The sequence below is a fragment of the Belonocnema kinseyi genome, chromosome 6 (assembly GCF_010883055.1).
Source record: "Belonocnema kinseyi isolate 2016_QV_RU_SX_M_011 chromosome 6, B_treatae_v1, whole genome shotgun sequence".
NCBI lineage: Eukaryota > Metazoa > Arthropoda > Insecta > Hymenoptera > Cynipidae > Belonocnema > Belonocnema kinseyi.
In genome coordinates, this window is record NC_046662.1 from 130,107,385 (window position 1) to 130,125,928 (window position 18,544).

The following is an 18,544-nucleotide window of genomic DNA, read 5'->3' on the forward strand; positions in this document are numbered from 1 at the left end:
CCCAACGAAACAGTCCAATTTTCAACGGGACCATACAAATTCCAACAAAACAATTGAACCTTTAAATCTAAAATTCATTTTTCTCAAAATATTATCGTTCATTATTTCATTTCTCCTCAAATTTCATAGTTATTGAAACAAAGTACTTATCATTGATAAAGCAATTCTCATTATTTCACTCTTTTTGATACCGGAAGTGAATTTGAACATTTTTTCAAATTAAATTAAATTAGTTTCGCGGCTAATCCTTTTTATTGATAATAAATTAAATGTTTCGCACGCGAAAAATAAATTCAAGAACAATAGCGTAAAAACACACTGAGTAAATGAAAAATTTATATTTTGTTTTTCGTCAGTGTAAGATTTAACTTTAAACTAACATGAAAGGTGTTAACCTTTTGCGTATTTTTAATATGTGTCATAACACGCACCAGGCAAATTACACACTTTTCGGACAAATATTTCAATTATAACCTAAAACATCTTTAACACTTAGTTGGCACACCTCCATAGAATTACGTGGTTGGCATATGGTGTCCGAATGACCCCAACCAATTTTGAAATTAAAATATCGCACAAACTAAGCGTCATTTAATAAAAACACAAGATACCTTTTTTTAAGTTCAAGAGTTTAACTTTTTTGGATTATAATGCAGTCTGCGAAACAAACATTCGAACTTTTTTAAAAAGTTTCTTATGGGTCTTAATTTTATAGATTACGCAAGTTTTGCAAAAGTTATATTTCTGTAAATTCTGCAAAATAAGTTATTATTACGTTTTTTAACGTATCCTAATCCTTTCATTTTTAGTTTGAAAAAATTATGGTGAAGGCAAAGTACAATATACATCTGGCTAAAGAACGAGAGAAATATGTACAAGGTAAACAGGGTGAAAAACGTTTACTTATTCAAGATTTAGGCAAGAAAGTCATTTTCAACTAAGAATTATTTATATCAGCGATAATTTTAGTAGTTGCAGTCCGGTTCAGAAAGATTGCATTACCAGTGGAAAAATTAAAATGAAAAAAAGATATCTGGTAGATAGTTTGAAAGTTCTGCATGCCAAATTTTCATGTACTAATAGAACTAAAAGTAAATTATGGTGCATTTTGTAAACTGCTCGTGTATTTCTAGAATGAATCGTTTATTTAATCAATATCTATAAAACAATAAGTCATAATTAATCTAATTAAAGTTTGTCAATATTACTCATTAGCCTTTAATCCTATTGGTCTCACCAGAAGTATAATCCCTTATTACCGCCATTCCGTCTTGGGCTAGTGACAATATTTAATTTGAAACATGTTCTATCAATAATCACACGTTTTAGATATTTTCCTTAGTTCTTTAGAAATTTAATTGGAATCACTGAATAATATATATTTCCTAGGTCGTTAGGCATATTTCTAATGGTCTGCAACGCTTTAGGTTGTTATAGAAATTACCTGCAACTGTTTTATACGCGTGAATTAAGCAGGCTATAAAAGAAAAGCCAACACTTGAATGGAAGATTTTTCAAATGGTCGTTCGTAAGCTGATGGCTTAGGCTTTCAACAAATCGCCTGATTTCACTAACAGCCTACGACATATATATTAAAAGGAAAAGGTACATTTTTCTAAATTTCGTAACATCATAAAAAGCGGAACAAAAGGTCAAATAATATATGTAAATTTTTGTTTTCTGACGTTACCTTATCTTCAGCTTCAACGGCTCTACCCTTCGCTTCCAAGACTCGTTCTTCAAGTTCTGTGAGCTAAACATAAAAAAAGACTTGAAATAAAATTTTCAATTGAAGCATTTTTCAAAATAACTAAGTTATATGAAATAAATAACTTTGATCTAAACAAAATTGTCCTTTTAAAATCGTATTCGTTTAAATCATTTACGCTTTAAATTAAGGGTTATCGTCAAGATTCCTTCTGATTAATGTAACGTCTAATATTTTTGTTCACGGTTCAAGGAAAAAGTTTACTTTTTTAATTGATCGGGAAAATTTAATTACAAGTACGTTATAAAAAGCATCGATGAATTATATTGACACATATTAACAAGGTAGTGTTTCAATTATAATGGATGTTATCTGATCATAAGAGATCACGAACTCTTAATTCTAAAAACTAAATATAAGAGCTACATGAGCATCCTTATGAAGACCTCCTTTCTTTAATTCAGATCTCGCCCACTTGTTTTCAGGTTCATGCATTCAGTTGAATCGCTTTCTATACCCGGTCTCCCCCCCCCCCCCCCTTCTCCTATATGGGCCATTTTTAAGTAGACTTCATTTTTGGTTTTCAGAATGTGAGTGAATTTCAGTTCTAAAAAATGTGATAATTTTTTTCAGTTTTAAAATGTACAAAGATGTTGCTGAAAAAAACAAACTAATATATTGGGCCAGTATATGTGCTATGAACCCTTTCAAAAATCAAAAATAGTCTAGGAACGTCGAAAATACTTCAAGGGACTTTAATTTTCCTTATTATAATTGCGTCCTTTGTTTCCCTATTCTCGACTAATTTATACTCTAATGTCAGTTCCTTTTTCACCGTCGATACCACGCCTTCCTTCCTCCATATTATCGGGGTGTATCTCATTTCTAAGCATATCCAAAAGTGCTGAACAATAGACCCAACAAGGACTGATATCCTTCTTGAACTAATGCAGGGAATATTTTATCATTTCTTGCAGCTTTAAATGATTTAAAATGTTCAACTACCCTTCTAATTTTTTAATGAGTGGCAATATGACTACCTACTTTCAAATCTTACATTCTGCCTCTGAAAGTTGGCCCTCCGAAAGAGAATGACTCATGGGCTGTAAAATGGCCTCATTACACATAGCCCTCATAACTCATGGTTCTTATTCATGTAATCCAACTCCGAGCCCGGGAAGTGTACCCTCATTAGGTTCTCAAGCATTTCATTTATCATGACAGCCAATTCACCGGAAAACAATTTTAATTCTTTCAGTTCATATGATTAGTTACACCTAAGGGTTATCTGAAAACTTGCAATGTCAGGTATATTCTTGATGCCCTGACAATACGTTCTCCATGAGTCTAGGATTCGATCTTCACATTGATCCTCTTCATTTGCAGTCGATCTACTTGAGACTTTCGATCAATCCTGGCTCTACAATTATTATAAGGAGGGTAACTTGACTATTCGCCTTTACATCGATAACCCTCCATCGTACCCTTCCCATTGTTGGGTTTTAGATTGTTATCCTTTTCAGGCCAGTTCTTCTCAACACATGACGATAAAAGTAGAATTTTTTAAGTAGCAATCTTTAAATATTAGGATGAGTACCCCAGGTTGTATTTAGTCGATTTTATCTGAATTGCCACTTTAAATTTTTTGGCCTAGTCATAATCGTGTTTGGTAATTGGGAATCCCTCAATGACAATTGGCCACTTTTTCTATTCCCTGACTTTATTCAGTGTGCTGCTATCAGAATGATCCCTCTTTTGAGTCCCAACCTGGATAGCTGTTACGTCTGATTAATTTAACGATTGGCATCTCAATATCTTTCTAGAAGCTCCTGACAATCTAGCTATTCGTGGTTCTTCAGTTTGTTTTAACCCGTCGGTGTTTATCCCAGATAGTTCCCAACTTATATATTCCGATGTATTTTCTATGACTCCTTCAGTAATTTTCAATCTTTAGAATTCTGTAGTTGATTATTTGATTTCAAATAATTAATATATTTTCATTGTTGTACTTATATTTTCTGCCTTAGGATACGTTGTGCTAAGGCTATAATAAACCCTAAACTAAACTACATTAAACTAAAGTTACACATGACGTTTTTAAAGTACGCTGAATACCTCTCACGAATCTGGGTGCTTTATTTGTGTAAAGAAACGTTCTTCCATCAAGTTGCATACAAATCGGTACAAAATTTTGATAAAATGAGTTCCATATTAGTTCTGAAATTTTCGACGTCAAATTTAAAATGAACGACCCCAAAAGGTAAGATTTGGTTAAATAGGAAAAGTGAGGTTAGGTTGGCAATGAATTGGGGGAGTTTGTTCTCAGAAGTTCAGACCTTCGAGGCAGAAAAGGGTCGTTCTTGTACTGTTGAAGGATGTTAGGGGAGAGAAAAGAATGTCTGCAGGGGCTGTGAGGGGTGCAAGAAAGTGAGATAAATGGAAAATATGGGGTGGTAAGCGGCAGCAATCTTGAAAAGCATATGTAAGTTGCAGAAGGTACTGCTGTATGGAGCGATCCCTGTTACCGACTGATGAGTGGAACGTGGGGGAGCGGGAGATGGTCAGCGAGAGTACTGACAGTGCTGGTAGTGAATTGAAGGTAGAATACATTTTTCAAACGCTACAACGGTCAACTATACATGGCCCAGCGTCGAGTGCCGCGTTGGGGAGAGGAAAAAGTGAAACGAAGAAAGCGAAAAGGCTTGTTATGCTAAAATTATATGAGTTCGATCAAATATAAGAGGAACGTCAGGCTAATTTCGCATGTTAAAGTTTCATACTTTGATAGGAATATCTCAACTTGCTATTATACTTAGACTTGTTTCTCCGTGTAGAATTTATAAAAGCTTCATTCTCATAATCTGGGAGCTTTTCTTGATTTTAATAAGAGTTCTGGCAATTATTTTCAACTCCCCTATTGTTTTTCCTATTTCTATTAGAGCGATTAAATCTACCAAAATCATTTTGCTGATAAACGCTATTTTTATGTGGATCATACACCAATAAGTCTTAAAAATGTAAAAATAATGCTAAATGCTTTTAAAGGATTATAAAAGATGATCTTTTAGTTTTTGTAACAAAAATCAATTTTTCAAATATTTCTAAAAAACGGTGAAGTAATGGTAATCAGAACTCTACGAGCTCGAAAATTTTTAGGGGTGAAATTCACCCAATGTGACTAATTAGAGTTAAATAGGCAGTATGAATTTCTTCTGAAAAATTTCTCGATAATCTAGAGACAACTTCAAACTCAGATTGAGGTGAAATTAAATCCTGAGTTCCACCAAAGAGTAGAAAAAAATGCATAATCTATTCTTTTTAGTCGACTTAGAAAAATTTAAAGAAAGCGTTTTGAGAGGATATGAAAAATGAAGTAATGCAAAAGAAAGACTAGAAAGAAAAAGAATTCGCGTTCACTTTGTCCTCTCCAGTAAATTGCAAAGAACAATATCAATTAAATCTAATACTTATAAAACATTAAAACTGGCTGTAACCATTTTATAGCTAAACTTTATAGCTCAAGAAACCACAAATGAGTAAGACTAATTCTTACAATAAAAATTCCAGTTTCAAAATTTGAAATATCATTTGGAAAACAAAAGTAACAGATTGCGGATTGACTTAAGGGAGAGATGATTATGTCTTTCAGCGATGAATTAATTTTTAGAAAATTCCTCTCATATAAAAAATAAAGCAAAATAGGACCTTCCTCCAATATTAAACCAAGAACCAAAACTTCCTCCGCACAAAGAGGTCTTTAGCGTAAGATAAGTTTCTAAATATTTCTAATTATTAAAATAATTATCTGATGATAATACAGATTCCTTGAAATACTTTGCAAAACTTAAATTTACTTAAATTTAATCAATATTTAAAATAGTAAATTAAATATTAGCCTAGAATATAAAAGTGCGACCGCTAGTATCTAATAAGACTTACTGATTAACTTGTCAATGCATTAGTAATTGCAACGAACCAAATGGTACATTTCACGACATTAATACGACATTAATATCATTTTTAGTAAATTTCTTAATTCCTTGCTATATTGCCTATAATTTCATATCTAATTCGAAAGGAATAAGGGTGGGTCAACCAACTACAACAACAGCAACAACAACATCAACACAACTGTCAGAGTCTGCGGGGTTGGCTGAGATGAACGAATGACTTCCTCAGGGACCGAGAAGAGAAGGTTTCCTAGCACAAGCACAGTGAATGAGATCCTCGCACGTACGTACTGAGAGTCGTCTCTCTTCATGGGTCGCTCCCCTTACACTCATTAGTTCTAGTTTTCTGTCGCGAGTGGCGTCCTGACTCTCACATGAGACGTATAACGGAGACGCTACTCCGAATGCATTCGTTATTCTAAAGTCCAAGCGGGTACATCGGGGAAGGCTAAATACCCGTGCAGAATATTAAAAATCGAAAAGGATAAAAATGACAGAAAGCAACCGAGGTTGACGGAAGGTGCCAGGATAGTCCGTTCATGCTTTCTTTGTTCGATTAATAACACAGGCCCACCAAAAAAAAAGTTGTCTGCACGAGACAAGTGACTAGGCTACCCTTGTGGATTTTGAGCCGCTGAATCCGAATATGGCCTCAGAATTTGTCCTACACGTCTCAGTTTTCCCCTAGATGCGAAATGTAGGGGAAAGCCTAGGTATTTTCTCGTCACACAGGCCATAGCAAAAATTTGTCTGCACGAGACAAGTCACTAGGCTACCCTTATGGATTTTTAGCCGCTGAATCCAAATCTGGCCTCATAATTAATCTTACACTTCTCAGTTTCCCCCTAGATAAAGAAAATAAGAACAACCCTAGGGACAACTTGCACGATATTTTGATAATACCAATATATGCGAAAATAGACAGATGGGTGTTATATTCTTAAACACCGCGACTTATAGAGACTTAATTTGTATACAGAAATTATTTTGTGTGCCTTCTATTTCTCCTAGCTTGGGTAATTCTAGGGAAATTGAAGGGCTTTCTCAGATCATATAGATTTACACAGGAAGAAATAACAAAAACCTAATATCCTTTAGTTTTGCGTGCAAAATCAGTCACTTGTCCCGTGCAGACAAGTTTTTTTTCTGGGCCTCTGTAACCAGAAATTCCCTATTCTTTTTCCTATATTTCGCATCTAGAAAGAAAATGGAACAAACCCGAAAAATATGGGGTTCATATTTAGATTTAGCTCGCAAAGCTGCAAAAGATAGGGCATTTCTGTTATTTTTCCCCGTACAAATCTATATAATATAAGAAAGCCCCTCAATTTCCCATGAATTATCCAAGCTAGGGGAAGCGAAAGGGGCAGTATAGAATTTCTGTGTACAAATTAAGTCTCTACAAGTCGCGGCACTTAAGAATATAACATCCATCTGTCTATTTTCGCATATACCGTTATTATCAAAATATCGTCCAGAATATCCTTAGGGTTTTGCCTATTTTCTGCATATAGGGAAAAACTAAGGCGTGTACGAGAAGTTCAGAGGCCAGATTTGGATTCAGCGGCTGAAAATCCACAAGGGTAACCTACTCACTTCTTTCCTAAAGGCAAATTTTTGTTATGCACTGTGTGACCAGAAAATCCCTAGGCTTTTCCCTACTTTTCGCATCTAAGGGGAAAATGGTAAAAACTCGAAAAGTTGCAGTGGTTAAATTTATATTAAAAGCGCAAAGCTGTCGAGGAAATATCATTTTTCTTATTTGTTGCTTTATGAGTCAGTATAACATGCGCAAGACATTCAATTTCTGTAGATTTATCATAGCTAGGGGAAACGGTAAGAACACTGGGGATTTCTTGTGTATGAGTTTGATCTTGAAGAGTCACAACACATAAGAATATGACACCAGTACGTTTTTTTTCTGTATACTGGGATTATCAAACTAATGTGCAGAATAGCCCTAGTTTTCCCCTATTTTCTGCATTTAGGGGAAAACTGAGACGTGTAGGAAAAATTCTGAGGCCATATTTCGATTCAGCAGCTCATAATCCATAAGGGTAACCTAATCACATGTCTCGTGCAAACACATTTTTTGTATAGCTTGTGCGACGAGAAGATGTCTAGGCTTTTCCCCACTTTTTGATTCTAGGGGAAAACTAAAACGTGTAGGACAAATTCTGAGGCCATATTCGGATTCAGCGGCTCAAAAATCCATAAGGGTAGCCTAGTCACTTATCTCGTGCAGACTACTTTTTTTTGTAGACCTGTGTAATTTGTCGCACTTAAACGTCGCGTGACGAACCGGTAGGCACATAACGTTGAAATTCGTTAATTGCTGACCTTGTTAACTCTTATATTGTTTCATTGATCACTTGGACCATTCCCTTAAAAGAGGGATTCATGGTTCAAAGGGCGTCGTTCGTACCATTCGCATCATATTGAATGGAGCAAAGACCCACTATTTGGAAATCATGTCCCCGTAACATTATTAATTATAAATTTTATTGTCAGTAAAATGAATAGTTCTTTTCTTGTCTTGGCATATCCTCTCTCTCTCTCTCTTTCTACTCAGTGACTCTGCTGAAGCTGTCGAAAAACCATTGTTAATCAACACTAATCCCAGAATCACTTCAGGCTTCAACAAAATTAATTACCTGAATTTTAGTATCACGCCAGGATAAATAAAAATGATTTGAACTTCATTAGCTTAAAGTGCATGTTAATGTTGAGCATAATTGCTTGTTTTTAAGTTGATTAAATTGGCTGTTCTTTCATTTTTGAATTTTTTATTTTTCTGTTTTTATTTTGGCATAAGTCTAGCATGCCTGGCCTACATGGCAACATTTCAAAACTGCATTCCTGAAGATGTAAGGAGACATCAACTATAAATGTTCGCTTGAAGAACAAGTCGCCACTTGTTTTCAAGTTTGTGATAAAAGGACGTCTAATTTTTTGACGAGTTTACAGGGTCTGTTCCTTAAGATTCAATGCCCTGTTTACATGCAAGAACAGATGGACAGAGCCCGTTATAATGTAAGAACTGATCTTCAAAGGTCGAATCGTCACTTTGAAATTTATTATTATAATCAGTTAACGTTGCTTGACATAGAAGTGGAAAAACGTCCAATTTAGACCAAGAAGAGCGTCCGCCTCCTCGCACGGAAGGTTGATTTTTCCCTGAATTGGAATATGCCAAAAGCACTAGACTTTCTCACAAAGCCGGTAAATACTACTGACATAACTTTGAGGGGTGCCAAATGCTCTCTTGAGTCCTTGGTGAGTGCATTGGTAAAGTTTATGGATAAGCTAGGCACCAAGGCTTCCTCACATGATAAGCCTAAATCAGAAAATGGTAATGAAGCTACAAAAAATAATAATACACCCAGTCCTAATACTTTAAGGGAGAGAATCATAGTGCTAAGGGTTTGGCGCAGGCTTCAACTAAGCGCAACTCCATCAGAGGGAGCCAAACTCTAAGAAAGAAGGCCTATTCCAAGGCCGAACCACCTTGTTTCAATTGTAGTGCCGCTGATCACGGTTAGAGAAAGTGTGAAGCCAAATGATTTAAATTTTGCAACAAGTGAGTGGCGTTTTGCAACAAGTGAGTTGCAGAGTGAGTTGGCGTCCGTAAGGAAGGAAAAAGAGGATAAAATAAAGGAGATGGAAGAAGATATTAGGGTGTGCAAGGAAAGGGCGGAAAAAAGGCTGGAAAAGGTGGAGGACAAGTCGAAAACGGAAGTAGTTGACAGGGGGGAGGGCGAGAAGCAAGGTATTTTGGAGAAGATAAAGACTATGATAGAAGAGAAAGTGTCAGAGCGTAGGATAGAAAAAAAGGAGAGAGCGGATAGGGAAAGGATAAGGGCGATGGAGGTTAGTATGAAGAGAAGAGAGAAGGCAGATAGGAGAAACAATATATTAATAAGATGATTGAAGATAAAGAGCGGGAAAGAAAGGGAGAGGGTGGAAGCGCTGCTACAGAGCATAGGGTGAGTTAAAAGCAAGGTAGGGAAAGTTAGGATGGAGGGGAGAAAGGACAATGAAGAGGGGGTGGATTAAGGACAAGAAGGTTTTCATTGGTCAAGATTTGACGAGGAAGGAAAATGATCTGCAGAGAATTCTAAGTGACAGGGCTAGGAATGAGAGGAGTGAATGGAGAGCGGCGAAGGTAAGGCATCGGAAAATAAAAATACACAAGAAAATGTGGGTATGGGACGAGGAGAAGGAGGTGTTCAAGGAAGTGCATGGCAACTTGTTTCGTGGGAAGTAGGGGGTGGGAGTAAAGCAGGATGGGGCAGTATTAAAGGTGCTGTACTGGAACGTAGCAGGGGTAAAGAAGAAAGATGAGTATTTCTGGTGGTAAATTCAGGAATTTCATGTGGTAGGATTGGTAGAGACGTGGGTAGATAGAAAGGAATGGGATAGAGTAGAGCGAAAGTTGTCAAGAGGGTGTAGGTGAAGGCTAGAGGAGGCCGTCAAACTAAAGAGGAAAGGAAGGGCTAGTGGGGGAATTATAACAGGGGTTAGGGATAGATTAGAGGGAAAAGTTCATAGAGAAGAGGGCGTGCAAATGAGGGATGTAAAGAAAGGAGGGGTAATGTATAAGTTTGTGACGGTGTACCATAAGGATGGGATGGAAAGGATTAAAGAAAGGGTGGAAAACATACTAGAAGAGAGAGATAAGGGTATAGTGGTACTGGGGGGAACTTTAATGCGAGAATTGGAGGGGAAGAGGGCCTGTATCGGGAAGGGGAGAGCTTCGAAAGAAAATCAAAGGATAATGTAATAAGTAAAGAGGGGAAGATTGTAAGAGACTGGATGGAGGACAGAGGCTGGACTGTGGCGAATGGTATGGTAAAAGGGGATGAAGAGGGAAGATACACGTATGTGAGTAAGATGAGTGTATCGGTAATAGACTATGTGATTATGAATATGCAAGGGTGGGAGGAGATAGCGAAATTCGCAGTTGAATGGAGGGTGGAATCAGACCATCAGCCATTAAGATTGTGGATACAAGGGGACGCTGGCGCAAGGCAGGATGGGGAAGAAGGGTCGTTAGGCTAGAGGGTGTCATGGTCGAGAGAGGGAATAGAGAACTATCAGGAGCAGTTGGACAACGTAAGCTTTAAGGCGGGGGGGGGGGGGGGGGGGGGGGGGGGGGGGGTCTGTGGACGAGATATGGGAGGATCTAAAAGAGAAAGTGACAGGTTATGTGCAAAAGAAATGAGGAAGGAGTTTAGGGCGATGTGTAAGAATCAAGAGCAGGAAAAGGAGCTGGATGAGGAGTTGAGAAGTGTTAAGACAGAAGGGGACGTCTGGAAGATTATTAATCGGTTTAGGAAACGGAGGGTGGGGATCAGTGAGAATATAAAAAGCGAAAAATGTAGGAAATTTTTTAAAGGTTTAATTTCAGTGGTCAGATACACGGAACAGGGATGAATGGATTAGAAGACCGAGGGAGGTAAATGGAGATGAGCTAAATAAAGAGGAGATATATAAGCTGATAAGGAAGTTTGGCACACAAGAGGTAAGACAGAGGCTGAAGGAGGTAGTGAAAAAAGTGTGGAGAGAGAGAGGGATTCCCAAGAGGGTGGAGCAAGGGGTTGATCGTACCACTGCATAAGAAAGGGGATAGGGTAAGCAGGAAAATTATAGAGGAATCACGCCAATAAATACTGCGTACAAAATATACGCGATCATGTTGGCAGATAGGCTGCGCAAGGATGTTGAGGGGAAAGAAATATTGCCGGAGACGCAGGCGTGCTTTAGGGAGTAAATGAGTACTATTGACAATATTTACGTCATGCTGCACGTGGTGGAAAGGGAAATAACCAAAAAGGGTGTCAAAGTGTACGCGTTTTTGTAGATCTAAAGGTCGCATTCCCTTCGGTGGATAAGAAGAAGTTGTGGGAGGCAATGGAGGAGAGGGGAGTGAAGAGGGACCTCATTGAGAGGGTAAGGGGATATAAGGGGAATACGAGGAGACGAAAGATAGGGTGAGAGGTGGAGAGGGAATGTCTGAGGGATTCTGGGTGGATAGGGGGTTGAGGCATGGGTGTTCGCAGATCCCGACTTTGTAAGGAGAATGAAATTGTTTGTTTCGCTAATGATGAGTGTGTTTTTTTACGAAGTGAACGTGTGGGGGTGGAGGGTAAGTGAGGAGGTAAATAGGATTCAGGAGAGGTATGTAAAGTAGATACTGGGGTTGGCAAGGAATACGCCAAACTATATTGTCAGAAGGGAAACAGAAAGAATGAGTTTAGGGATTATAACAGGGAGTCGAACGTGTAAATATAAGGAGAAATTTTTTCACGAGGAAGGAAGGAAGGTATATGAGTTGGTTCAAAAAAATGGCATGGAGAAAGAAAAGGCAGAAGGAAAGGAGATAATAAGAGAGTCAAGGTTTAACGGGAACTGTGTGTGGATTATTCCAAGGGAGAAAGCGCAATATTTGTGTGAGAAAGGAGAGCAAGGAAGTCAGGAACTTATAGCGAGAATGAGATGCGGTTGCATGGAGAATTATAATAGGTTCTGGCTTTCTAGAGAGAAGAGAATTTGTGAATTGTGCCGGAAGGGGGATGCAAAAGTTAAGCACTGGTTGAAGGAATGTGAAGAGGTGGAAAGGAGTGGATTAAGCATGGAGGTAATGTTGCATGAAAGGGGGCACAAAAGGGCAGTAGCATGGGTGAAGTGGGTGTTGGATAAGATGTAGAAGAAGCGAAGGAAGAAGGAAGAGGAATGGAGAAGGAAGGATTGTAAATAGGAGAGGAAGCAGATGTAACAAAAATGGTAAATATTGTAAATATTAGTTAAGTATTAGGCGTTAGCCGCAGAGGCAGAGGCTGGCAATGTGAGGCATAGCGAGGAAAGAGAGACATGCGTGCGAGGCGAGGTGAAGCGAGGAAGTTTAGGATATAGAAGCGAGCGGATTAGTTATAAGGTGTGAATGGATGGTATTTGTAAGAGACAGATGTAAGGAAATTCTGTAAAGAAATGGAAGTGTAAGCAAGTCAAGTTTTTAAGGCCAGAAGGCCGAAAAATAAATGTTTATCTATCTATCTGTAGATACTTTTAACAATATTGCTCTGTGGGTGACGGATTGATAAAAATATAGCTTGTATTTCTATCTCCTTCAGTTTATTCAGCCATTGCTAACAAATAAACTGGGTTCCGTGGTCAGTTACGATCTTCTCAGCTTTTCCAAACTTCCAAATATAATCGTTGAAAATTTTAATTGACCGCAGCCTTGGCTGTGCTTCTCCTTATTGGGTGTAATATGACATATTTACTAAAAGCATCGACAGTGGATAAAATTTACTTGAAACCACCTTTAGAAGATGGCAGAGACTCATCGAAATCGATTGAGACGATTTCTTCAAGCTTTTTTGGAGCGTAGTTTTTCATTTTTGAATGACGAGTTTGGTTGGTGACTTTGTTCTTCTGACACGAGTCACAACTTGTTAATCTTCTTCTAATTGTTTTGGCAAAATGAGGATGGTAAAAATACTCATTTAGCATCCTGAAGACTCGTTTAGCGCCTATATGAGCATATAATTCATGGCATTCGTCTATAATATTGAAAATAATGTTGCAGATTAGGAAAAGCTTCTTTTCTTCTTTGGTTTTTAGGTAGATTAGATTTTCATAGATCTTGAATTTTTTGTTTCACCAACGAAAGCTCAATTTGGCACACAAAACATAGGATCTAAATTTTATTATAGCCCACACAATTGCTATTAGCTCTTTTTCTGTGATGTGGTACAAAAGTTCAGATTCCTTGAGAGTTCTGCTAGCAAAGGATATTGGTAAGTGCTCCCCCTCTTCGTCTCTTTGATTAAGCACGGCTTCTAATGCTACGTCACTGGAATCAGTTTAAAGTAAAAGAGTTTACTAAAATCGGGTTAAGTGAGCATAACGAATTCGCAAAACAACCCCTTAACTTTTTTGAATGCATCCTCTTTTTCAAGGTCCCAAATCTATCTGCTTCCTACTCTTAGCAATTTAAGAAGTGGTATTATTTCTTGGGCATTTACGTTGGTGAATTTTGTGTAGTAATTTATAAACGCTAGGAAACCTCTCAATTCTATCAAATTTCTCGACCTTGCAAATTCATAAATTACCTTTATTTTTTAAGAATCCGGTTTTATTCCCAAAGGTATTAAAATGGGTCCTAGGAATTTGTGTTTAGGACGAAAAAAATCAAATTTTTCGAAGTTAACCGTCACGTTATCCTGTCGATGTTGAAAAAGAAGTTCAAGATGGTTCAAGTGTTAAGATGTAATTTGAGATTTACGTAGCATATTGTTGATGAAGGTGGTTATAAAATTTCCAATTTTTCTCACAACTAAGTCTAATGCCCTTACAAGTACCGTCGTACTTGTTGTTAATCCAAAAGGCGTGACTCTAAATTCATAACATTTATCTTCGCGTAAAAATGAAGTTTATTTCACTGAATTTTTGTGAAGTGGCACTTACCAAATCTGCTAACTAAATCTAATGTTGACAGTATTGATCACTTCGCCTGTAGTTGATTTTACTTTTATTATAATATCGACTATCTTCTCCGAAATTATTCCGGCTATTATGACAATAATTATTCCTTTTTCATAATAATTTGGGTCGTAAACCGATCTATTGCGTGGTGAATATTATTTCTTATAATTCAGTGGTCCAGCTTGATCCAAAGATTCTAGAAACTCTATAAATTCGTTGCAAGTTTTCATGTTCCGAATAACAAACGCGGCCCTGACATCCTCTGTGAAATGTCGCGATAGACAGGTTATTATTTCACCTTCATCGAGTGGTTGAATTAAGTCTATAGAATTATTTATCATTTTAATTGCGTATTCGGATCTAGTCAGTTTTCTAGGTATATATTAACCATAATGCAGATCTTTTCCGATTTTGAATCTTATGTCATCATTCCAAAACTTGTTTAGGAACTTTGATTTAAATGATACAAGGTCATCAATCATGTTTTCACGAACCATATTCCACCACTCTCTTGCCATACCTTCTTAGCAAGATTGAATCACAAAATGAAAATCATATGCCCTAACATCTAAAGCTCTAATATATTGTTCAAATTCGTTCAAAAACATCATAGGACGCTGATGGCTTGTGTCGGAAAATTCTGGAACAGAAAAATTTTTTAGCCAAGTAACTCTAACATTTGTTAGACCTAAATTTTGATCGATTCACCTTTCTTATGTAAATTGTTCATCTTCTAGATCTTGCATTCGTTTTCGGGTTTGCATATTAGTAATGAGAAAATGTGTTTGGCCTACATGTATTTCTTCAGTAGTTTTCTTTAACCCGTTCACTTTCTTTTCTGCATCAACAATGTTTTTTTTAAAGTATTTTCCCCGTGCATCACATATTTTCCTTTGGAAATTCACTTTTCTATCTATTTTGTCGGTAAGTTTTACTGCAAATGAATTTATACTACTATTTAATTCGATTTGCGCCTTTACATTTTTTGTCTCTATTTCTACGGACTTTTTCGACGATTTTATTCTGGTTGGAAATCGTTTCCTGTACGTCCAACTGTAACTTTTGAATACCATTTATTAATTCATCATATCCCTCCTCATCTGAGTCAGGTGCGCTGTTATAAGCATTAGTTGTTCATTCGGATGCATTTGCATTATCGCCTGCCGAACTATTTATAATAAGCAAAGGATCAGTCGTGTTTTCTCATGGTCTTGACATTCAAACTACCAGGATTTTCGGAATTATCATGGTTCGAAGTATGTTCAATTCCGATTGGTGCATCTTCACTATCGGAATCAGGACTTTAATCACCAAATTTTATCGTTTCTTTCGAGATGCATTCTAAAACGCATTTGGACAATTTTATCTTTTTCTTATCTTTCTTTTGAGAACTTTCCTCAACATCTCCCTTATCTTTTGAAATAAAATATTTATTCGTACTTCTTATCTTTGCTCTGATTTAAACTGAAAAATAAATGTGAAATGTTTCACCTTTCTTATTTCATTTTGCATTCAAATGTCAATCATTCTGATTTATTAATTCCCTTTCAGATTTTTAATATGTTCTCACCTACTCACAATAATATCAATTTAGACTAATCCCCTCTATTCTCATTTTACGACCTTATTGCAGTCTAGTACTATTGTAAAAGTTTCGCGCTCAGTTCAACGTACTTTGCGAGGTTCGCGCGACGCGACGCACCTATATTCAAATTAATATGTTGCCGGATACTCTAAGCCCGCAATCGATGAAGAATTTAAAATCCTCCCTTCTTTCAAAAACGTCTTATGTGACACGATTTATTACTTCAAAACATTTGTTTGACAGTAAAAGAGGATTCTTTATTAAAATTTTAAAATGCTTTATTCATTTAATTGTGTCGCTAAATCGTAGTTATAGAAGTATGTCTAAAACTGTTTGATTTTTCGACGGATTTAATTTTCACTGTTCAGAAAATTGGTCCCGCATATTTGTCCAGAGAATTTATGTTTTTAAAAGTTAAAATAACGTTTCCTCAAACTTTAAATTAAAACTTTCGGTCTAATAATTCAGACTTTTTTTATATTTAAGAAATCCCTCTATTCAATCTTAAACTTTTAACCCTGACTGCTTTGATTCTGACCGTCCAGGACTTGATTTCTTAAATTTAATTGTTTTTACTTTTTGTAAGCTTAATAGAATTCCCAATTGGTATGGAGTTTTTAGCACATTCTGGGATTTAACCCGATTTCTCTAGAATTCAAGAATCCACACATTTAAATTAGTGAATCGTTTTCATTTGATTTTATTGCATTTTACAATAGAGATTTTCTTTTTGGAATTATTTCCCGAATGACAACGGGTTGAAATCCTACTCAGATTTCTTATAGGTAGAAGCTCACATGCGCGCGAAGCGCGCGTACCCACTGACTTACTTGCAATTGTTTTATTTGTAAATGAAGTTTAATATGATACCGCGACATTTATTTTTGCTTTAACAATTTTTATTTGTACAACATCTGAAATGTCGGTGCGTACAAATTTTCAAAAAAATACATGGTAAATGATCTCGACTCGGGAAGAGTCCAAATGTCAAGCCATTTTGAGCACCCCTATAACTTGGATGGGAGACCATCTACGATGTTCGACCGGGTTATGTACTAAAATTCTGAAAATCCGGCTACACTCGGCAAGTGGTTTTCTGCATTTTTCCTCTCATAATTCGAATATACTCGTATGTAGCCGCATTATAATTAAATTGTACTGAAATTCATACAGAATATTATGAAATTACTGGAGGAAATTAATAAAAAGAAATATTTACTGAAACTAATGAATATGAAACTTTTTACTATTATACAGTTTTAATTTATTTTTTAATTCTTATTAAATATATAGTTCATACATGTTCTTATAAAAGCTAATTTGTTTAAAATGTTCAAATAGTTCAAAATTTAGAAAACAGTTAAGTTTAGAATTTTTTTATGAAATTTATTTTAATAATAAAACATTAGTGTAAATTTGCAAAGTGTCATAGTAAAAAGTGATTCGAAATACATTCTTTGTTGATTCTGTAAAATTAAGCCTATTCTTCAAAAAATGCTCCAACTCTTTATTCGCTCATGAAAGTAGTTTAAAAAATCAATGATGAAAATTTAGTTAAATCTAAATCGGAAAGACGTTCTTAGTTAAGTTTGTGAAAGGAAATGACCCTATTCGTTGAAAAATAGCTAAATTCTGAATTTTTTATTAAAGTTCTTATTATAATAATAATTCTTGTAAATTTAACGAACAACTTTGGAGAGATTCATCGCTAAAACAATCTTAGTTAACTTCGTAAACAAATTGTGTTTATTAATTGAAAAATACCCTCACTCTCAATATTTGTATGGACATTGTTTAAATGATTAATAACACAGCCACACAAAAAAAGTGTGCGGATCTGGTAACAAGACACACGTATTCCTATGGATTCTGGGGCGCTGAATTCAAGTTCGGTATCAAAAATCACCTATTACGTCATGGTTGAGCCATAACCTCAAAAAATGACGAAAAATCATGCACTGAGGCAAACAAATTTCAAAATAATGACAGTCACGCAAATTTCCACTTCAAAAACATGTCGACAACTGTGAAGGATCAACCCTTGCCTGATATCAACTTATTTAACATAACTTTACCCAACAGAACCTGACCTCATCTAACCTGAATTAACAGAAATTTATTGAACTACATGTAAAGCTCTGGAAGCATATTTTCCCAGTAGAAAATGTGTGCTACATCGAATGGCTCAACTCGAGCCTAACCTAGAAATAAATCTAACCTAGCCTAACATAACCTAACGTCACGAAACACAATTAAACTGATTGTGTTGTCTCGTTGTGTTTGCGGTACCGTTTCATTCAGCTTCGGCTTAACCTACATAGAGGTTTAACCTATCCTAACCTAACAAAACCTCACCTAACCTAACCGATTACGCTGGCAACCCTGTTCTTGCGTACTTTCATATTTTGACATTAATAGTAGTAAATGTCTGGAGTTTCATAACCGCTTGTTGCTAGCATTATTCGCCTGTATCTGTAATCAGGGCACCTCCACGTGGTGACGGTAGGCAACGGATCCACATTGGCTAAGTCCCTGAGTAAACAGCGTTCATGCCGTCATGGCAGACACAGGTAAAAAGTGTATTACGATGCACGGAAAAACCCCAGTATCGGCGTCTGGTCAGGGTGGGAAAGCGGGCTCTCCGACGTCGTCGTCATGCAACCGTAGCTCTTCATCAATGGATCACTTGTTTGGTGTAGAGTCTGATGTTACAAGGAAAAAAAACCACGAGCATTTCTCAATCGCATGCCTGCAAGAATAGCTCAGATTCATTCTGTTACATTTGCAGTAAATATGAAGTGAGCAGTTTGC

At 36.5% G+C, this 18,544-nt stretch overlaps 1 protein-coding gene across 3 annotated transcripts in view; it reads right to left on the reverse strand.

Moving 5' to 3' along the window:
- Positions 1-18,544, reverse strand: part of LOC117175209 (uncharacterized protein CG43867) — a 629,535-nt gene that overhangs the window by 487,251 nt on the left and 123,740 nt on the right. For all 3 annotated transcript variants that reach the window (XM_033364853.1, XM_033364852.1, XM_033364851.1), the window contains exon 2: positions 1,691-1,753. The gene's annotated coding sequence lies outside the window, so the exon portion shown is untranslated. The remainder of the gene's footprint in view (positions 1-1,690; positions 1,754-18,544) is intronic.